Genomic DNA, 21,166 nt, shown 5'->3' on the forward strand with positions numbered 1-21,166 from the left:
AAAGACGGGCAGAGGATCAACAAACGTGCAGGGAAATAAGTGAAATGTTTACTGAAATTTCTTCAGATTTAAAGTGCCTACTCAAGTGGGAGGCCCAAGGTGACGGGGGGCTGGAATTTTTAGCTATGCCTCTGAATGACAGCCAGGGGCTTCTAACAGGTGTGAAGAACATGGGGGGATGCTGTGTCTGATGCTGAGTCCTGTGGACTTCTCCGTCAGTCAGGCTGAGCGCCAGGAAGTGCTTCGCAGCCAGATTCCATCCACGGCCCCCGCTGCCTCAGATTGGGGGGAGCTTCTGGGTGGCTTCTGCCTTCGTGCTCCTGGCTCCGGTAACTTGCAGTCTCAAATGCTTACACATTTTTTTTAGCTGGAGTGAAAATGGACTCCATCAAGTCTGGCCTGAGTAAAAAGTCATAAAAACTGGGACGCTAATCCAGGTTTGAAACGACCCCCATGGTAACAACTGCTGCTTGCTGAGCTTCCACCCTACTGGGTCCTGCTCATGACCCTGAATGTGAAAAGACATCAATTAAATGATGAAATGCTGCTCAAATTGCCCTTTGCACAAACCCGAGTACAGCTACATTTCATCGCCTCTCTTCGCATATCCCATCTTGCTTTGAGACGCACCACAAACACAGGGGGGCTGAGCGCCTGCCCCTTTTGCCTGAACAATTGAAAGTGGTTTTCGATCACTGACGATCAGGCAAAAGTCACTGCATGGACACGCATACTGTATATACCAGGGGTAGGCAGCCCTGATCCTGCACTGCCAGTGTCCAGCAGGGGCATTGCCGTCAGAATACCTGTATTATTAGTGTATCAGAAAGCATGGTGTGAGCCCTTAGCTGCAGAGCTTATAATGGCTGACTTTCTGTGTAGATGTGCTTCGTGCGTTTGGCCCTTCTTTGTGAGTCTGCTTTGGCACCATTCTGCCTTCTCCCCGTGGCTTTCTGACAGAAAAGATTTTCTGTAGTAAAACAGATGATTGTCTTCACTGAAATGTTTTTACTGCTGGGACAACTGCACCTTAAACCCTCTAGTTGCATTTAAATCTTACAACTAATGTTTGTTCCCAGTAAAGCACGTGCCAAGGTGAGACTTGCTCTGTTGTTTGAAACGTTGTATTTTCCTCCCAAAAGAGACCCTTCTCAGGAACATCCATATTAATGAACCTTGGTAGTGAAATCCTTAACTAGATTCTTCCTCATAGCTTTCAGATATAGGAACCTTGTCAGTATGGATGCCTTGGATTTAACAGGAACCAAACTATGCATGTGCTCAGACAAAGCTGGACTTCAAACCAATATTTCCTTGCTTGCAGTAAGAACATGCTGACTTGTCCAAGAGGCGTCCATGTTTCCTGGAGAAGTTCCTGTTGGATCTGTACCATGTCTGAATCACGCAGTGAGTTGTACCACCAAATAGTATCGTATATAACATATGAGGAGGCGATGGGGAATGAGGAGATGTATATCATTTATGGGTAGGGATTAATGGGATTATTAAGGGTAGGGATTATTAAAATTTAAGGCAAAGCATTCATTCCTTCAAAAATCTTTTTTTTGTGGTGAAGAATATGCTGCCCCCCCCCCCCCCCCCCCACCGGCCAACAAGGCACTAAACCACAATGCATAATTCGGAATACTGGCTTAACTTCCAGTCCCAGATAAAATCTTCTTTGCAGAAAAAAAGCATTGATTAGGCGTGAATATGTTGGAAGAACTAAGTACCACTGCTGCCTGTGTTGTCATCTGTTGCTAAATATTTATGATAAAATTCACCCCAGCATTTCTTGCAAAAACATAAATGACACAGTGCTGTCTCCGTGCGCTCTGCGTAAGTGAAGCTTCCTACTAAGAAAGTGATAAGAAAAAAAACATGCAATATAAAAACTCAAAAGTACCTTATTTAAAGTGAAAGGAAGTGGTGATTAGATAACATGGAAGCAAGAGGAAGAACGCACTCTCTGCGTGATCCCCATGAAAGGGCTGTTAGCACAGGTTTGCTGTTAATCCCTGTACTCAGAAGGCTTTAAGATGAACTTGCTTCTTAAACACGAATTACAATCTGCCTTTGGCAGACAGAAGGGGGCGATGTTACCTGCCAATTCACTTGATAACCTGGCATAATGTCCTGGAAAATGTGTTCCTGTATTACTTGCTGTGCTCTTTGTTTAAAGTCATCTGTGCCAGATAGGGACAACTGTCATCACGACTGTTAAATTAGAAGTGGCTTTGTGGTTCCGTACCTGACATTTTTTAAAGCTTAATTTCCATTCTGTCAGTGGATAACTGAAATCCCTTTGGTCTAATCAAGGGGACCCTCTGTTTGCTTTGAATGCTGTGAGAAGTAACAGATTCCTTCACATACTCTGAAAACCAAAGGATGAGAATAGAGGTCAAGGATGCACATGGTGACTTATCTCTGTGCCCACAGTGAACAGCATACGTCGTAGCCTCCGCTGCCTCTAATCAGGCTCTGAGCGTCTTGCATGATTTGCCGATTACCAGGATCTAAGCCTCAGCATTGTGTAAAGGCTGCTTGAAAGTCTGCCTGAATTAGATCAGCATATTTCCCCTTTAGTTGACTCCGATTAAAATGATATTTGTTCTCGAGTTCTGGAAAGAAAGTGCAGCATGTCGCAATGGCTTTTCTAGAGTGGGGGAAGGAAACAATGTGTCTCAGTTGTACAGTAAAATCCAGTTATAAGGGACTTCAAGGGACCTGGAAAAACAGTCCGTTATGTCCAAAGTCCGTTATATCTAGAGTTGCTGTATGTCCAGAACACAACTACAGGACACCATTTACTCATGCCACACCCCAGCAGACACACTTGTGGCATAGATTATTATATTGTACATGCAATAATCCAACTTTACCTGAACAGATGCGTGATTATTAATAATCCGCCTTGTAGGCGGAGCCTGGATGTCCGTTATAGCAAACAAAACTACAGTTGGATATCACCGGCACGCCACGCGCCTTGTAGGCGGAGCCTGCATGTCCGTTATAGCGAACAAAACTACAGCTGGATATCACCGGCACGCCACGCGCCTTGTAGGCGGAGCCTGCGATGAACAAAAGCATGTCTTATTTTGTACTGCCCTTGGTAGATTCGGTCGGTCATTATTTAAATAATTTGACTGTCTGTGTTCATGAATTTGCTAATTTTTAATAGATCACCAACCAAAATGGCCACTTCCATTGGCGCTTTTTTGCTTGCACTCTCACGCTAACTCTTTATTGTCTTGATATTTTGGTTTGACATCATCTTTTAATTTTGTAGCTGCTACCCAGCTGTGAGACAAGATGAAGACAGACACAGTCTGTGGTCAGTGCTACCAGTGCTACCGATGTGTCTTGTAACCAAATCGGTTGACTATGCTGCAGAATATGGACTCAGAACATCTAGATAATGTGTGTCAACTGTCAGAGCCGAAACTGGGTAAAGCCGCACGATCTGAAGGAGACTGTTTTGAAACCGCAGGGCTTAAGAGGCTGCAGCTGAAGTCAGACTCTCACGGGAGCAGAGGAATTTGAGAAAGCAGGGGACACTGTTGTGAGGGGAGACGTGCAAGGAGACCAGACAAGGACAGGTGGCATGGGGTAATTAGTTAGTTTACCAGATATTTTGAAACTGGATATGCTGAAGTTGGAGACGAGGGTGTAAGACTGGTCTCTGCTGGGTGCCAAGGGGGGAGCAGGGATTAAGCGCAAATTCAGCACATGCATTCCAAATACGTGCTGAATACTGAAGTACTTAAAAACACTAAGCTTAATGTCTCCTTAATTTCCTAGTTTGCTTACTAGTTTATATGAAATGTTTTCTCGCTCAGTATCCAGAGTTCTGTACAGTTTGCTAGCCTGAAAACTATCAAAAAACTTTACCACTTCACTTTACTTATAGAATTCAAGATCGTCATATGGACAGTAAGCAGTCAGTTTCGCCATGAGAAGAGATGCAAATCAAACACAAAATACAGAGAATAAGTGCAATTATGACAATTAGTATGTAGACATGGTGCAATGTACATTGTGCAATATAAACGTAATGGGTAACACTTTACATTAACTGCTCCTTCATAGTGCATTTATTATGCATTCATAGAGCATTCATAAGCAGCACATAAGCATACCATATCCTACTAACATATTGTAACCACTTTAATATATTTTCTGTGGGAGAACGTTGCCCATGCAGATAAGGCTGTTGGTGCATCAAGAAATGCATAAAATCTGACTAGTGAGTGTTGTTTTGAGTTTTCACCATGTAAGATGTGTCTGTACAGTATAATTTGTGTGAAGTTAGCCCTCTGCTTTGAACAAGAAGAGTATCTGAAAAGTGTCTCTGGGGGCTGGGGTGTGTTTGTATGTGTGTAGGGGGTGGCACTGATATTATCCCTCATAATTACACAGCTTTGTTTTAAGGCTGCTCCTATTCTGACAGCTGACTCGTAGCCTGAGGCTGTGTGCCTGCGACGTGATTTAAAGCCTACACGCCGAGACAGCTGCTTTCGTGCTACGAGCTCCATGGTGACAGAGTTTTTCATTTAAAAATGCATTTTTAAATCTGTCTTGCATCTTAAAAAAGGTAACTTCTGCTTTTTACAACAGTGCATGTAGAACGTCTTTGAAATTGTAACTTTTTACACTCTTGCTTTGAGACACAGCTTGGAAAAGAAAAAATCCTCCATCCTAAGATAGTGCTTCAAGCAAACCTTGGTTTTCAAGCCTGAACCTGAGGCATTTTGTTCTGGGGATGTTAAAGGCATAAAGGGCATGAACATGAGATGAAAGCAGGGTGAAAACAGGCACAAAGGGAAGGGAAACATCAACGCAAGTTATTTGCATTGTTCTCTCTTTCACGTGTACTGTGAATAACAATGCATTATGTAATAATGCTGGATTATGTAATAACACAACAGAATGTAACAAATCGAACGATGATAATAATAAGAATGATGATGGTTATGATAACAGGGTAATGTTGCAATATAAAATTATTATGTAGTGTATAAATTTGTAACATTTTGTTGAGTTATCGCATAATGCAGTGCTATTACATAATGTGTTCTTACACAATGTGTGACAGCGCATTATGTAATAACATTGCATTTTTGAGATGAAAATTTGTTACATTTTGTCGTTATTACATAATGCGGCATTATTATAAAATGCGTTGTAACAACCATGGTTCTAGCACAGCCTCCTTTGGCGGTCCTTCTCTAAGAGTTTGAGGCAGCTCTTGACCTGTCAGACCTACACGGCAGGCCGAGCACTCTGGGGATGAGCCCGTAACACACATCTGTCTCTTGAAGTTGTAGACCTCGGAGGTCTAGCAGCTGTGGCTGGGAATTCTCCCTGAGTCCCCCCCAGATGCATCAGAAGCCGGCGGCATTCAGAGCTGAAGCCCCGAATGAATCCAAATGAGCCCTCTATGATTTGTTTAGCTTAAACGGTTTAACAGCCATGCTCTCACTTGTTAAGTCCAGGGCTAGTAGCAAATGGTCATACTATGATCATTGTAACTTCAAAGAGAGATACAGAATTAAATATGACCCTTGATATCTTTGGATCCTAGTAACACCCCCAGTCTGCACCACTGTCTGACCATATGTGTGGTCAGCGCAGGATCACGCTGTGAGAATCGCCTTTGTACAAAATGCGTGGTCATGCTCCCCTTTCTTCACAGGTAACCTGGCTGCTCCCTGCACACCACTGACAGTCTCTCATCTGTGATAAAATATCAGTTTTGTAATGCTTAATCTCTTTCTGCACATTTCTTTAACATTTATAAGCAGGTCCTATGAAATTGTGACCTCTTTCATGTTTCAATGCGCGAGAAATTTACATAGAAAAACATGAATCAAATTAATCACACATCCTCCATAACTGCCTTCCCCGGAAAGGGTGACAGCCAATGTGGAGCCTCTCCTTGGAAGCACAGGACATCCACTCACACGATGGGCAAAGTTCACTTCAAGGTATGTTTTTACACTAAAGGGAAAAAGTCACACCAGGGGAATTTTGCAATCTGCATGCACAGACATTGGAGGTGTGAGGGTGTGGTGTTAACCATCAAGTCATCCATTAATTAAAAATAGTCAAACGGAAATTTGGGATTAAAAAAATGTATTTGTTGATGGATTAAACGTGGTGACCTTTACTATAGTAGGCTTAAAACAAAGAGAAAATAAATATTTGCTACAAATAATGCTACTTGCTTGCAATGTCTTGGTTTAAAATTGTAACGTTCACCTAAAAGGCCTGACTTCATCCTCTCAGTTGAGGGACCCCAGGACCACCAGTGCTAATGAGTTTCAACTGTGAGTCTCCATGGGGAATTTAGAGAAGGGGGGGTGAAACTGGAGCAGGAGATCTTCGGTCAGCAGACTTTCAAATGGAGTGAAAAATGACTGACGAGGAAAGGCGTTTGTGCACATTCTGGCTTCTGTTTTACCCGCGTTGCTTTGCAGGTACTGGGGGTGTGAACGTAAGGATGGGAAATAATTAGATAATAGGGCTTTTAGCTCTGAGCCCCCAGTCGTTATACTGAAAGCTCCCATCTAATGTCTCATCTGCTGGGTCTTTCAGATGAATCGACATAAAATCCATTCCAGGTCCATCTCGGAGTGTCACGGACACAGGCCTTACACTGTCACCTGGCGCTGTTAGGGGTCAGAAGGATCAGCTTTGGTATTTGCCAAAGTGCGATGGAATCGTCTGTCCTCTTATGGCCCCATGTTGGTGCCTGTGTACCAGTGATATTTGCATTCATCTCCCATTGGTGTCCAGCAGTTTGTCCACCCAGTTGCCCCAGACATGCTCTAAAATCAATTGCACCTCGACTCGGTGCGCGTGTCCAGCTCCGCCCCGCCGGTGTGCCAGAAAGCCGGCCAGCCCAGATTAAAGGCCGCAAAGCCTGTCCTTCACCAAATGCTCATTAAGTCAATATTTCTCTCGTTCCTGCCCATTCATTAACACACGTTGCCCCAACACAGCTGGACATGTGACGTCACGTAAGGAAGACGGGTAATAATAGCCGCTGATTCCGGACAGATACTGTGATGTTGTTCACGTGCTTCAAAGCCCTAATTACCCTCTATCCGCAAAGCGCTGTCATCCTAAAGTTATTCTTCAAAGGACATTGAAGTGTAAACTACAGAGAAGGAGCTGTTGACGGCAACGTCTTTTTCATTAGGAAATCGGTGAATGACAGATGAGCAGGGAGGGGGACAGGTAGGGGGAGAACCTCATCCAGGGGGAACTGGTGGTTCTGTCCTTTGAATAGACCTGGTGTTTTTGTTTAATCTGCTGATATGTGTTACTTGCTAAAATAGAATGTGTTGCTGTTTTTTCTCCTACTCAGGTAAACTCAGGTAATTGTTTGTGCAAAATGTACATCAAAGCATTTGCTCCATACTTAATCAGTCTGCAGCTGAAAGCTATGACCCAGAAAATTATTTAAAAATTAATTACCAAGGTCTGGTGTTTGGGGGTTGGAATCAAGTCAAATTAAAAATTGGGGGGTACGTGTCCCCCCTCTCCCACGGTTCCTACGCCCTTGATCCTATGCTAAGCTGCTGAAACCTTGCAAAAAGAAACTTAGGTTTGTTAAGGGGCACATTTTTGTGAAGGAGTTATAAATAAATAGACATAATGAGCACTGGATGAGGTCAGTTAGGAAGCAGAGATGTGCAAGAGTCATGGACGATGCAAGAGTTATCTGACATGAAACTGTTCTTTTTAAAAGTCTGGCTGACCTCAGGTCAGAAGGGTGGGGATTTTAAGGGTTATGAATTCCTATGACAGCAGGGAAGACAGGGTTAAATGAGAGCCCAGGAAAGGGGGCATATGTGGTGTCACACTGTGTTAATGACAGCGAACGACCACCAGCGGAGATGGAGACCCAGGACCTGCCTCTGGGCCTCATATACCTGCCTCCCCCCAGTCCCACCTCTTTGTTAAGTTATATTTAGTTCATTCAGATTAATGGTAGCTTTCAACCAATCTGCCGTGGTTTCCACCAGCATGTCTGTCTTGTGGCAGGAGACGATTCACTTTGGTCCACTATCTATTATAAGGTAAATGTGAATTATATGCAAGTATCAATTAAGGCTTAGGCTTGCTTTAGCCACCTTGTTTTTGTATGCAGTTTTGCAGTGAAACGGCTCTATGATGAAATGCATCTGGACTGGCATGCTTGTGGCTTGGATAAATAAGTACCCCAAAATCCCTGATTGTTACATTTCCTTGTTTGCTTTTGTTTTGCAATAATAATGACAAACAAACGAAAAAAAAAAACCCCAAATGAAACATAACTGTAGGACAGCTTTCAAATGTAGTAAATAAAAACTAGCTGATCTCGGTCTGTTACATGCCTTCCTCTGTGAGGCCAGTGAATATTGACCTTACACACAAGCACCACAGTGATCCTTTGTATGGTCGATTCTCTACAGTGTCACCTATTGATGGGGAGAAGCGAGGGGGGCAGGGCGGGGGCTGGTGTTCTTAATTATTGGTCCTTGTTTCTGGCCTTTTACAAGCAGAACCTCTTCCTGAAAAATCCATTTCCTTGCTGAAACTGGCAGACAGGCCGGTGCAAGGGGACACCCCTGGTGAGTCATGCACATGCATCGACGCCGCTCACATCTGGTTCCCATTGCCGCTATTGAGCTCCATTGAGGTGGAGGAGGGGAGACGCTGAGCCATGGCTAGAGTGCAGGGTCTTGCGCTGACTTTACTCTGCTTTTGAGAGCATTGAAAAAGCATGCTGTCCGACAACGGTGGCCGAACTGTTTGGAACTGTTTACCGTATGACATTCAGTTCCCCGTCTGTTTGTTTGGTCTGAACTTTAGAGAAGCCGTCGTTAAGAATGTTTACGCTAAAACATTTGGATGTGGCAATGATTCTATTGAGTGGCTCACAGGTAAAGGAATCATGAATGTTATCGTCCGTATTTCAGCGTCGTCACACTGCTCCGTTATGGGCATCAAATGTCTGCAGGAATAGTAACAATTCACCCAGCTGCCTGCGTGTGTCGTGTCATTTCGTGACGTGACCCCTGCTTTTAAATCTTAGAGATGTTAGCTCCAGGTGTATGGGGGGGAGGGGGGGGGGTCACATAAAAAAGTCGACCGGTAAACCAAACTGTACTGTCATCCCCTCCTGGTTCCACACTCAAGGCCAGGCTTTTAAGATGCAGAAGGAAAAATCACTTTCCTGGTCCAGCTTTGAGTCTAGGCCAGTTGATGAGTTTTGTGGACGGTCTTTCGCACAGTCACTGGCCAGTTAGCATATATAGCACTGCAGCGAGCTTTTCATCAGCTGCACTAGAGTGTGACGGTTAGGGAAAGACTCAGAGAGCATGACAATGTAAATCATTTCAGCTGCACTGTGTTTGCATTTGGAATCAGAAGCATATGTGTCTAAAACCCTCAAACGATGCCCCTCCCTCCTCTTTTTCTGTTTGAATGGAAGATCCATATTCCATAATCGGGGGTCATGATTTAAGTATGGTTATACTCCACCCTCACTGGGTCATGCATGAATAGGGTAAAAAGTTCTGTAATGGTCTAAGAAGGCTGGCTTTGTACTTTGTAGCACAATGGGTGTGAATTCAAATCATAGGAGGGGGCAGAGATGTCAGGGTGGTAAACAGCCAGATGTAGCAATGTGCAATAATGTAGCCCTGTAAGATATGTAAGCTGAGTAAATGAATCTCGTTTGCACTCAGAATGGACAAGGTCTGTTAGCAGAGCTGTGTCTTTCAGGATGGACTCAGCTGTATCACTGGAAAATGCCCCCTCCCACCACTAAGGGGTGCTGTCCGGCCTTCCTGAGACTCAGTACGGTGCATACCTGTCATATTCTGCCCGTCACCTGTCTGCCTGACCTTCCCATCTCCTCTCCGACGTAGCAGAGGTAAACGTTAAACTGATTTTTAAACAAATACCACATAATCTTTCAAATAATCATTAAAATAAAATAAAAAAATAAAAAAATAAAAGTTTTTTCCTTATGACGCAGCAAGACATCCCAGACCAAGATCCAGGCCTTCAATGACTTCTTGGGCACAGCCATCAGTAATGTGTCTGTCTGCGGGGAGAATGTCGACCTTGTCGAGAAATGTACTCACTTCGGCAGCGACACTCATGTCTCTGGTGACTTTTCCTATGGAGGGGGGTAATGAGGTCGCTGGAAAGGGGTGTGTGGTGCCCCAATATCTCTGCATCAGTTTCGGCACTACGGCCATGTGGCGTGTTTCCCTGAGGGTGATCCGGCTCACAGGATCCTCACTGCTTGAGTCCCCAATGAGGCACATTACCTGTATTGTGAGGGAGCGTCAGTTAAGGCACTACGGCCATGTGACGCGTTTCCCTGAGGGTGATCCGGCTCGCAGGATTCTCACTGCTGGAATTCTGAATGAGGCACATTACCTGCATTGTGAGGGAGCGTCAGTTACGGCCATGAGGCGCGTTTCCCTGAGGGTGATCTGGCTCACAGGATCCTCACTGCTGGAGTCCTGAATGAGGCACATTACCTGCATTGTGAGGGAGCGTCAGTTACGGCACTGCGGTCATGTGGCACGTTTCCCTGAGGGTGATCCGGCTCACAGGATCCTCACTGCTGGAGTCCTGAATGAGGCACATTACCTGCATTGTGAGGGAGCGTCAGTTACGGCCATGAGGCGCGTTTCCCTGAGGGTGATCTGGCTCACAGGATCCTCACTGCTGGAGTCCCGAATGAGGTACATCACCTGCATTGTGCTTTCAAAAGGCAACAGTGAAAGACTATTTCCCCTAATTTTCCATGGATTGCAAAGCGGTCATTGAGTTTATGTAATTGTTGAATCACAGCTCAGAAAATGTAGCAGTAAGCAAAATTTATTATCTGTGACTGAATCACGAACGAGAAACATCTAAGTATTAGTGATAAGTTGTATATTTGCAGTGAGGCTTGGTTGGGCATGGTAATAGATGACTGCTGAAAAAGTTAATCTATCACAGTAACATCTGTAAGTCCTTTCAGCATCTGCATCTAGAATGATTTCTTAATCTCTGGTCGGTGATTTGGCAATTTTTTTGCATGCTTTTCAAGAAGCAAGTTGAAAATGAAAAGGAGCCCTAAGAAAATGACAGTGGAAACTCAACATTTGATGGTCCTGCAACATGTTTAATCTCCTGTGTGGAAACAATTAGCATCAGATATAAAGATTGAAACGTGTCAATTTATAGATAACATAAGACTACATTGAAACTCCTTCTGGGGGCAATTTAGGACTGCAATTACAGAAGAGCTCAAGGCGCTACCTGACAGCAGTAAATGTTTATAACGAAGCCGATTGTACACTCTTCATTATTGGAGCCACTCAAGACTCCTCTGCTGATTCACTCAGTGGATCGTGATGGTGGCAATTAAAATAAGGAGAATCTGCTGAAACTCCAGCCAGATTTTAATGATCTACTACTTCAGGAAATCAAGTAAGGAATAGGCCCAAGACCTTTGCGTGGACTGTATTTTCTTGAAATCACTGATGTAATGTACTCGCAGACTTTGCGTCGGAGGCTCCTGTATTATACAATCAATCAGCGGGTGCTACTGTATGTACATGACAGTGTTTAGCAGGAGCAGGCTGAGCTTCTGACGTCAAGCCTCAACAGGAGGAAGTGATACGATTCTGAGGATCTCTTCCCTCTATGATCGCCTTCAGCGGAAAAAAGGCAAGAACCACAATGCAGCAGGTCTCTTACAGAAGAGGTTAAGGCACTGCTGGGATTTGAACCCAGGATCTCCTGTTTACTAGACAGGCACTTTAACCAACTAAGACACAGCGCCAGAAGACAGGAATATGTAGGGATACCACTGCCTTTATCTGGCAGTTGTTACGCATTTTTACAATTTCAAGACCGTGGCTACGATCCTTGCCAGCCGTTGGAATTGGTCAACACTTGCTCTACGTAACTGCTTCAAATTCTTCCATCCTCATGACATTTTCTCTTCAGGCCACTGCTGTTCACCTCTGTCATGCTCACTGCTGAATGAAGAGGTAGTTGTGTGGCTTCTAGAAAATCTTCATTATCGAACTGTTTTATCGAGCAGCACTATTGTAATGCCTGCATGGCATGAGCAGAGACATGTTGTGCGAGTGCCTAGCTGACACTTTTGCTCTTTACAGAAAAGGTCTACATTTATCATGCATCCAGCTGACAAAAAGGTTGTTCTAGGTAAAAGATTTGTCAACATTAACAAGGTGCTGCTGGGATTCGGACCCAGGATCTCCTGTTTACAAGACAGGCGCTTTAACCAACTAAGCCACAGCACCCTCCGTTAAGACTTTTGACTCATAGTTCAGGGATTATCCAACTACTAAACCCAGTCGCCTGACAGCCGTAAATGTTTATAACGAAGCCGATTGTACACTCTTCATTATTTGAGTTACTCAAGACTCCTATGCTGCTACACTCAGTGGATCGTGATGGTGGCTATTAAAATAAGGAGAACTTGCTGAAACTTCAGCCAGATTTTAGTGATCTACTACTTCAGGAAAGTAAGGAATAGGCCCAAGAGCTTTGCGTGGACTGTATTTTCTTGAAATCACTGATGTAATGTACTCACAGACTTTGCGTCGGAGGCTCCTGTATTATACAATCAATCAGCGGGTGCTACTGTATGTACATGACAGAGTTTAGGAGGAGCAGGCTGAGCTTCTGACGTCAAGCCTCAACAGGAGGAAGTGATACGCTTCTGAGGATCTCTTCCCTCTATGATCGCCTTCAGCGGAAAAAAGGCAAGAACCACAATGCAGCAGGTCTCTTACAGTAGCAGTTAAGGCACTGCTGGGAATTGAACCCAGGATCTCCTGTTTACTAGACAGGCACTTTAACCAGCTAAGACATAGCGCCTGAAGACAGGAATATGTAGGGATACCACTGCCTTTATCTGGCAGTTGTTACGCATTTTTACAATTTCAAGACCGTGGCTACGATCCTTGCCAGCCGTTGGAATTGGTCAACACTTGCTCTACGTAACTGCTTCAAATTCTTCCATCGTCATGACATTTTCTCTTCAGACCACTGCTGTTCACCTCTGTCATGCTCACTCCTGAATGAAGAGGTAGTTGTGTGGCTTCTAGAAAATCTTCATTATCGAACTGTTTTCTCGAGCAGCACTATTGTACTGCCTGCATGGCATGAGCAGAGACATGTTGTGCGAGTGCCTAGCTGACACTTTTGCTCTTTACAGATAAGGTCTACCTTTATCATGCATCCAGCAGACAATAAAGGTTGTTCTAGGCAAAAGATTCGTCAACATTTGCAAGGTGCTGCTGGGATTCGGACCCAGGATCTCCTGTTTACGAGACAGGCGCTTTAACCAACTAAGCCACAGCACCCTCCGTTAAGATGCTTGACTCATAGTTCAGGGATTATCCAACTACTAAACCCAGTCGCCTGACAGCCGTAAATGTTTATAACGAAGCCGAATGTACACTCTTCATTATTTGAGTTACTCAAGACTCCTATGCTGCTACACTCAGTGGATCGTAATGGTGGCTATTAAAATAAGGAGAATTTGCTGAAACTTCAGCCAGATTTTAGTGTTCTACTACTTCAGGAAAGTAAGGAATAGGCCCAAGAGCTTTGCGTGGACTGTATTTTCTTGAAATCACTGATGTAATGTACTCACAGACTTTGCATCGGAGGCTCCTGTATTATACAATTACTCAGCGGGTGCTACTGTATGTACATGACAGTGTTTGGCAGGAGCAGGCTGAGCTTCTGACGTCAAGCCTCGACAGGAGGAAGTGATACGCTTCTGAGGATCTCTTCCCCCTATGATCGCCTTCAGCGGAAAAAAGGCAAGAACCACAATGCAGCAGGTCTCTTACAGTAGAGGTTAAGGCACTGCTGGGATTCGAACCCAGGATCTCCTGTTTACTAGACAGGCACTTTAACCAACTAAGCCACAGCCCCTGAAGACAAGAATATGTAGGGATACCACTGCCTTTATCTGGCAGTTGTTACGCATTTTTACAATATCAAGACCGTGGCTACGATCCTTGCCAGCCGTTGGAATTGGTCAACACTTGCTGTACGTAACTGCTTCAAATTCTTCCATCCTCATGACATTTTCTCTTCAAGCCACTGCTTGAACAGCAGTGTTCACCTCTGTCATGCTCACTCCTGAATGAAGAGGTAGTTGTGTGGCTTCTAGAAAATCTTCATTATCGAACTGTTTTTTCGAGCAGCACTATTGTAATGCCTGCATGGCATGAGCAGAGACATGTTGTGCGAGTGCCTAGCTGACACTTTTGCTCTTTACAAAAAAGGTCTGCCTTCATCATGCATCCAGCAGACAATAAAGGTTGTTCTAGGCAAAAGATTCGTCAACATTTGCAAGGTGCTGTTGGGATTCGGACCCAGGATCTCCTGTTTACGAGACAGGCGCTTTAACCAACTAAGCCACAGCACCCTCCGTTAAGATGCTTGACTCATAGTTCAGGGATTATCCAACTATTAAACCCAGTCGCCTGAAAGCCGTAAATGTTTATAACGAAGCCGATTGTACACTCTTCATTATTTGAGTCACTCAAGACTCCTATGCTGCTACACTCAGTGGATCGTGATGGTGGCAATTAAAATAAGGAGAATCTGCTGAAACTTCAGCCAGATTTTAGTGATCTACTACTTCAGGAAAGTAAGGAATAGGCCCAAGAGATTTGCGTGGACTGTATTTTCTTGAAATCACTGATGTAATGTACTCACAGACTTTGCGTCGGAGGCTCCTGTATTATACAATCAATCAGCGGGTGCTACTGTATGTACATGACAGTGTTTGGCAGGAGCAGGCTGAGCTTCTGACGTCAAGCCTCGACAGGAGGAAGTGATACGCTTCTGAGGATCTCTTCCCTCTATGATCGCCTTCAGCGGAAAAAAGGCAAGAACCACAATGCAGCAGGTCTCTTACAGTAGAGGTTAAGGCACTGCTGGGATTCGAACCCAGGATCTCCTGTTTACTAGACAGGCACTTTAACCAACTAAGCCACAGCGCCTGAAGACAAGAATATGTAGGGATACCACTGCCTTTATCTGGCAGTTGTTACGCATTTTTACAATATCAAGACCGTGGCTACGATCCTTGCCAGCCGTTGGAATTGGTCAACACTTGCTGTGCGTAACTGCTTCAAATTCTTCCATCCTCATGACATTTTCTCTTCAAGCCACTGCTGTTCACCTCTGTCATGCTCACTCCTGAATGAAGAGGTAGTTGTGTGGCTTCTAGAAAATCATCATCGAACTGTTTTCTCGAGCAGCACTATTGTAATGCCTGCATGGCATGAGCAGAGACATGTTGTGCGAGTGCCTAGCTGACACTTTTGCTCTTTACAGAGAAGGTCTGCCTTCATCATGCATCCAGCAGCCAATAAAGGTTGTTCTAGGCAAAAGATTCACCAACATTTGCAAGGTGCTGCTGGGATTCGGACCTAGGATCTCCTGTTTACGAGACAGGCGCTTTAACCAACTAAGCCACAGCACCCTCCGTTAAGATGCTTGACTCATAGTTCAGGGATTATCCAACTACTAAACCCAGTCGCCTGACAGCCGTAAATGTTTATAACGAAGCCGATTGTACACTCTTCATTATTTGAGTTACTCAAGACTCCTATGCTGCTACACTCAGTGGATCGTGATGGTGGCTATTAAAATAAGGAGAATCTGCTGAAACTTCAGCCAGATTTTAGTGATCTACTACTTCAGGAAAGTAAGGAATAGGCCCAAGAGCTTTGCGTGGACTGTATTTTCTTGAAATCACTGATGTAATGTACTCACAGACTTTGCGTTGGAGGCTCCTGTATTATACAATCAATCAGCTGGTGCTACTGTATGTACATGACAGTGTTTGGCAGGAGCAGGCTGAGCTTCTGACGTCAAGCCTCAACAGGAGGAAGTGATACGATTCTGAGGATCTCTTCCCTCTATGATCGCCTTCAGCGGAAAAAAGGCAAGAACCACAATGCAGCATGTCTCTTACAGTAGAGGTTAAGGCACTGCTGGGATTCGAACCCAGGATCTCCTGTTTACTACACAGGCGCTTTAACCAACTAAGCCACAGCGCCTGAAGACAGGAATATGTAGGGATACCACTGCCTTTATCTGGCAGTTGTTACGCATTTTTACAATTTCAAGACCGTGGCTACGATCCTTGCCAGCCGTTGGAATTGGTCAACACTTGCTGTGCGTAACTGCTTCAAATTCTTCCATCCTCATGACATTTTCTCTTCAAGCCACTGCTGTTCACCTCTGTCATGCTCACTCCTGAATGAAGAGGTAGTTGTGTGGCTTCTAGAAAATCTTCATTATCGAACTGTTTTCTCGAGCAGCACTATTGTACTGCCTGCATGGCATGAGCAGAGACATGTTGTGCGAGTGCCTAGCTGACACTTTTGCTCTTTACAGATAAGGTCTACCTTTATCATGCATCCAGCAGACAATAAAGGTTGTTCTAGGCAAAAGATTCGTCAACATTTGCAAGGTGCTGCTGGGATTCGGACCCAGGATCTCCTGTTTACGAGACAGGCGCTTTAACCAACTAAGCCACAGCACCCTCCGTTAAGATGCTTGACTCATAGTTCAGGGATTATCCAACTACTAAACCCAGTCGCCTGACAGCCGTAAATGTTTATAACGAAGCCGAATGTACACTCTTCATTATTTGAGTTACTCAAGACTCCTATGCTGCTACACTCAGTGGATCGTAATGGTGGCTATTAAAATAAGGAGAATTTGCTGAAACTTCAGCCAGATTTTAGTGTTCTACTACTTCAGGAAAGTAAGGAATAGGCCCAAGAGCTTTGCGTGGACTGTATTTTCTTGAAATCACTGATGTAATGTACTCACAGACTTTGCATCGGAGGCTCCTGTATTATACAATTACTCAGCGGGTGCTACTGTATGTACATGACAGTGTTTGGCAGGAGCAGGCTGAGCTTCTGACGTCAAGCCTCGACAGGAGGAAGTGATACGCTTCTGAGGATCTCTTCCCCCTATGATCGCCTTCAGCGGAAAAAAGGCAAGAACCACAATGCAGCAGGTCTCTTACAGTAGAGGTTAAGGCACTGCTGGGATTCGAACCCAGGATCTCCTGTTTACTAGACAGGCACTTTAACCAACTAAGCCACAGCCCCTGAAGACAAGAATATGTAGGGATACCACTGCCTTTATCTGGCAGTTGTTACGCATTTTTACAATATCAAGACCGTGGCTACGATCCTTGCCAGCCGTTGGAATTGGTCAACACTTGCTGTACGTAACTGCTTCAAATTCTTCCATCCTCATGACATTTTCTCTTCAAGCCACTGCTTGAACAGCAGTGTTCACCTCTGTCATGCTCACTCCTGAATGAAGAGGTAGTTGTGTGGCTTCTAGAAAATCTTCATTATCGAACTGTTTTTTCGAGCAGCACTATTGTAATGCCTGCATGGCATGAGCAGAGACATGTTGTGCGAGTGCCTAGCTGACACTTTTGCTCTTTACAAAAAAGGTCTGCCTTCATCATGCATCCAGCAGACAATAAAGGTTGTTCTAGGCAAAAGATTCGTCAACATTTGCAAGGTGCTGTTGGGATTCGGACCCAGGATCTCCTGTTTACGAGACAGGCGCTTTAACCAACTAAGCCACAGCACCCTCCGTTAAGATGCTTGACTCATAGTTCAGGGATTATCCAACTATTAAACCCAGTCGCCTGAAAGCCGTAAATGTTTATAACGAAGCCGATTGTACACTCTTCATTATTTGAGTCACTCAAGACTCCTATGCTGCTACACTCAGTGGATCGTGATGGTGGCAATTAAAATAAGGAGAATCTGCTGAAACTTCAGCCAGATTTTAGTGATCTACTACTTCAGGAAAGTAAGGAATAGGCCCAAGAGATTTGCGTGGACTGTATTTTCTTGAAATCACTGATGTAATGTACTCACAGACTTTGCGTCGGAGGCTCCTGTATTATACAATCAATCAGCGGGTGCTACTGTATGTACATGACAGTGTTTGGCAGGAGCAGGCTGAGCTTCTGACGTCAAGCCTCGACAGGAGGAAGTGATACGCTTCTGAGGATCTCTTCCCTCTATGATCGCCTTCAGCGGAAAAAAGGCAAGAACCACAATGCAGCAGGTCTCTTACAGTAGAGGTTAAGGCACTGCTGGGATTCGAACCCAGGATCTCCTGTTTACTAGACAGGCACTTTAACCAACTAAGCCACAGCGCCTGAAGACAAGAATATGTAGGGATACCACTGCCTTTATCTGGCAGTTGTTACGCATTTTTACAATATCAAGACCGTGGCTACGATCCTTGCCAGCCGTTGGAATTGGTCAACACTTGCTGTGCGTAACTGCTTCAAATTCTTCCATCCTCATGACATTTTCTCTTCAAGCCACTGCTGTTCACCTCTGTCATGCTCACTCCTGAATGAAGAGGTAGTTGTGTGGCTTCTAGAAAATCATCATCGAACTGTTTTCTCGAGCAGCACTATTGTAATGCCTGCATGGCATGAGCAGAGACATGTTGTGCGAGTGCCTAGCTGACACTTTTGCTCTTTACAGAGAAGGTCTGCCTTCATCATGCATCCAGCAGCCAATAAAGGTTGTTCTAGGCAAAAGATTCACCAACATTTGCAAGGTGCTGCTGGGATTCGGACCTAGGATCTCCTGTTTACGAGACAGGCGCTTTAACCAACTAAGCCACAGCAGCCTCCGTTAAGATGCTTGACTCATAGTTCAGGGATTATCCAACTACTAAACCCAGTCGCCTGACAGCCGTAAATGTTTATAACGAAGCCGATTGTACACTCTTCATTATTTGAGTTACTCAAGACTCCTATGCTGCTACACTCAGTGGATCGTGATGGTGGCTATTAAAATAAGGAGAATTTGCTGAAACTTCAGCCAGATTTTAGTGATCTACTACTTCAGGAAAGTAAGGAATAGGCCCAAGAGCTTTGCGTGGACTGTATTTTCTTGAAATCACTGATGTAATGTACTCACAGACTTTGCGTTGGAGGCTCCTGTATTATACAATCAATCAGCTGGTGCTACTGTATGTACATGACAGTGTTTGGCAGGAGCAGGCTGAGCTTCTGACGTCAAGCCTCAACAGGAGGAAGTGATACGATTCTGAGGATCTCTTCCCTCTATGATCGCCTTCAGCGGAAAAAAGGCAAGAACCACAATGCAGCATGTCTCTTACAGTAGAGGTTAAGGCACTGCTGGGATTCGAACCCAGGATCTCCTGTTTACTAGACAGGCGCTTTAACCAACTAAGCCACAGCGCCAGAAGACAGGAATATGTAGGGATACCACTGCCTTTATCTGGCAGTTGTTACGCATTTTTACAATTTCAAGACCGTGGCTACGATCCTTGCCAGCCGTTGGAATTGGTCAACACTTGCTGTGCGTAACTGCTTCAAATTCTTCCATCCTCATGACATTTTCTCTTCAAGCCACTGCTGTTCACCTCTGTCATGCTCACTCCTGAATGAAGAGGTAGTTGTGTGGCTTCTAGAAAATCATCATCGAACTGTTTTCTCGAGCAGCACTATTGTAATGCCTGCATGGCATGAGCAGAGACATGTTGTGCGAGTGCCTAGCTGACACTTTTGCTCTTTACAGAAAAGGTCTACCTTTATCATGCATCCAGCAGCCAATAAAGGTTGTTCTAGGCAAAAGATTCACCAACATTTGCAAGGTGCTGCTGGGATTCGGACCTAGGATCTCCTGTTTACGAGACAGGCGCTTTAACCAACTAAGACACAGCACCCTCCGTTAAGATGCTTGACTCATAGTTCAGGGATTATCCAACTACTAAACCCAGTAGCCTGACAGCCATAAATGTTTATAACGAAGCCGATTGTACACTCTTCATTATTTGAGTCACTCAAGACTCCTATGCTGCTACACTCAGTGGATCGTGATGGTGGCAATTAAAATAAGGAGAATCTGCTGAAACTTCAGCCAGATTTTAGTGATCTACTACTTCAGGAAAGTAAGGAATAGGCCCAAGAGCTTTGCGTGGACTGTATTTTCTTGAAATCACTGATGTAATGTACTCACAGACTTTGCGTCGGAGGCTCCTGTATTATACAATCAATCAGCGGGTGCTACTGTATGTACATGACAGTGTTTAGGAGGAGCAGGCTGAGCTTCTGACGTCAAGCCTCAACAGGAGGAAGTGATACGCTTCTGAGGATCTCTTCCCTCTATGATCGCCTTCAGCGGAAAAAAGGCAAGAACCACAATGCAGCAGGTCTCTTACAGTAGAAGTTAAGGCACTGCTGGGATTTGAACCCACGATCTCCTGTTTACTAAACAGGCACTTTAACCAACTAAGCCACAGCGCCTGAAGACAGGAATATGTAGGGATACCACTGCCTTTATCTGGCAGTTGTTACGCGTTTTTACAATTTCAAGACCGTGGCTACGATCCTTGCCAGCCGTTGGAATTGGTCAACACTTGCTCTACGTAACTGCTTCAAATTCTTCCATCCTCATGACATTTTCTCTTCAAGCCACTGCTGTTCACCTCTGTCATGCTCACTCCTGAATGAAGAGGTAGTTGTGTGGCTTCTAGAAAATCATCATCGAACTGTTTTCTCGAGCAGCACTATTGTAATGCCTGCATGGCATGAGCAGAGACATGTTGTGCGAGTGCCTAGCTGACACTTTTGTTCTTTACATGAAAGGTCTACCTTCATCATGCATCCAGCATACAATAAAGGTTGTTCTTCATTTGCAAGGTGCTGCTGGGATTCGGACCCAGGATCTCCTGTTCACGAGACAGGCGCTTTAACCAACTAAGCCACAGCACCCTCCGTTAAGATGCTTGACTCATAGTTCAGGGATTATCCAACTACTAAACCCAGTCGCCTGACAGCCGTAAATGTTTATAAGGAAGCCGATTGTACACTCTTCATTATTTGAGTCACTCAAGACTCCTATGCTGCTACACTCAGTGGCTCGTGATGGTGGCAATAAAAATAAGGAGAATTTGCTGAAACTTCAGCCAGATTTTAGTGATCTACTACTTCAGGAAAGTAAGGAATAGGCCCAAGAGCTTTGCGTGGACTGTATTTTCTTGAAATCACTGATGTAATGTACTCACAGACTTT

General features: G+C 44.5%; 18 non-coding genes across 18 annotated transcripts; all 18 read right to left on the reverse strand.

Moving 5' to 3' along the window:
• Nucleotides 1-11,768: 11,768 nt before the first annotated feature.
• trnat-agu (transfer RNA threonine (anticodon AGU)) lies at nt 11,769-11,842 on the reverse strand. Its single transcript has one exon. It is a non-coding gene; the product is annotated as a tRNA-Thr (tRNA).
• Nucleotides 11,843-12,255: 413 nt separating this feature from the next.
• Nucleotides 12,256-12,329, reverse strand: trnat-ugu (transfer RNA threonine (anticodon UGU)). The gene has a single exon. It is a non-coding gene; the product is annotated as a tRNA-Thr (tRNA).
• Nucleotides 12,330-12,835: 506 nt separating this feature from the next.
• On the reverse strand, nt 12,836-12,909 carry trnat-agu (transfer RNA threonine (anticodon AGU)). The gene has a single exon. It is a non-coding gene; the product is annotated as a tRNA-Thr (tRNA).
• A 414-nt stretch (nt 12,910-13,323) lies between these two features.
• On the reverse strand, nt 13,324-13,397 carry trnat-cgu (transfer RNA threonine (anticodon CGU)). The gene has a single exon. It is a non-coding gene; the product is annotated as a tRNA-Thr (tRNA).
• A 506-nt stretch (nt 13,398-13,903) lies between these two features.
• On the reverse strand, nt 13,904-13,977 carry trnat-agu (transfer RNA threonine (anticodon AGU)). The gene has a single exon. It is a non-coding gene; the product is annotated as a tRNA-Thr (tRNA).
• Nucleotides 13,978-14,402: 425 nt separating this feature from the next.
• On the reverse strand, nt 14,403-14,476 carry trnat-cgu (transfer RNA threonine (anticodon CGU)). Its single transcript has one exon. It is a non-coding gene; the product is annotated as a tRNA-Thr (tRNA).
• A 506-nt stretch (nt 14,477-14,982) lies between these two features.
• On the reverse strand, nt 14,983-15,056 carry trnat-agu (transfer RNA threonine (anticodon AGU)). Its single transcript has one exon. It is a non-coding gene; the product is annotated as a tRNA-Thr (tRNA).
• Nucleotides 15,057-15,467: 411 nt separating this feature from the next.
• trnat-cgu (transfer RNA threonine (anticodon CGU)) lies at nt 15,468-15,541 on the reverse strand. The gene has a single exon. It is a non-coding gene; the product is annotated as a tRNA-Thr (tRNA).
• Nucleotides 15,542-16,047: 506 nt separating this feature from the next.
• trnat-agu (transfer RNA threonine (anticodon AGU)) lies at nt 16,048-16,121 on the reverse strand. The gene has a single exon. It is a non-coding gene; the product is annotated as a tRNA-Thr (tRNA).
• A 414-nt stretch (nt 16,122-16,535) lies between these two features.
• Nucleotides 16,536-16,609, reverse strand: trnat-cgu (transfer RNA threonine (anticodon CGU)). Its single transcript has one exon. It is a non-coding gene; the product is annotated as a tRNA-Thr (tRNA).
• A 506-nt stretch (nt 16,610-17,115) lies between these two features.
• Nucleotides 17,116-17,189, reverse strand: trnat-agu (transfer RNA threonine (anticodon AGU)). Its single transcript has one exon. It is a non-coding gene; the product is annotated as a tRNA-Thr (tRNA).
• A 425-nt stretch (nt 17,190-17,614) lies between these two features.
• Nucleotides 17,615-17,688, reverse strand: trnat-cgu (transfer RNA threonine (anticodon CGU)). The gene has a single exon. It is a non-coding gene; the product is annotated as a tRNA-Thr (tRNA).
• A 506-nt stretch (nt 17,689-18,194) lies between these two features.
• trnat-agu (transfer RNA threonine (anticodon AGU)) lies at nt 18,195-18,268 on the reverse strand. Its single transcript has one exon. It is a non-coding gene; the product is annotated as a tRNA-Thr (tRNA).
• A 407-nt stretch (nt 18,269-18,675) lies between these two features.
• Nucleotides 18,676-18,753, reverse strand: trnat-cgu (transfer RNA threonine (anticodon CGU)). Its single transcript has one exon. It is a non-coding gene; the product is annotated as a tRNA-Thr (tRNA).
• Nucleotides 18,754-19,259: 506 nt separating this feature from the next.
• Nucleotides 19,260-19,333, reverse strand: trnat-agu (transfer RNA threonine (anticodon AGU)). Its single transcript has one exon. It is a non-coding gene; the product is annotated as a tRNA-Thr (tRNA).
• A 411-nt stretch (nt 19,334-19,744) lies between these two features.
• trnat-cgu (transfer RNA threonine (anticodon CGU)) lies at nt 19,745-19,818 on the reverse strand. Its single transcript has one exon. It is a non-coding gene; the product is annotated as a tRNA-Thr (tRNA).
• A 506-nt stretch (nt 19,819-20,324) lies between these two features.
• Nucleotides 20,325-20,398, reverse strand: trnat-agu (transfer RNA threonine (anticodon AGU)). The gene has a single exon. It is a non-coding gene; the product is annotated as a tRNA-Thr (tRNA).
• A 394-nt stretch (nt 20,399-20,792) lies between these two features.
• Nucleotides 20,793-20,866, reverse strand: trnat-cgu (transfer RNA threonine (anticodon CGU)). The gene has a single exon. It is a non-coding gene; the product is annotated as a tRNA-Thr (tRNA).
• Nucleotides 20,867-21,166: the final 300 nt, after the last annotated feature.

This window comes from Brienomyrus brachyistius, unplaced genomic scaffold (genome assembly GCF_023856365.1).
Source record: "Brienomyrus brachyistius isolate T26 unplaced genomic scaffold, BBRACH_0.4 scaffold50, whole genome shotgun sequence".
Classification (NCBI taxonomy): domain Eukaryota; kingdom Metazoa; phylum Chordata; class Actinopteri; order Osteoglossiformes; family Mormyridae; genus Brienomyrus; species Brienomyrus brachyistius.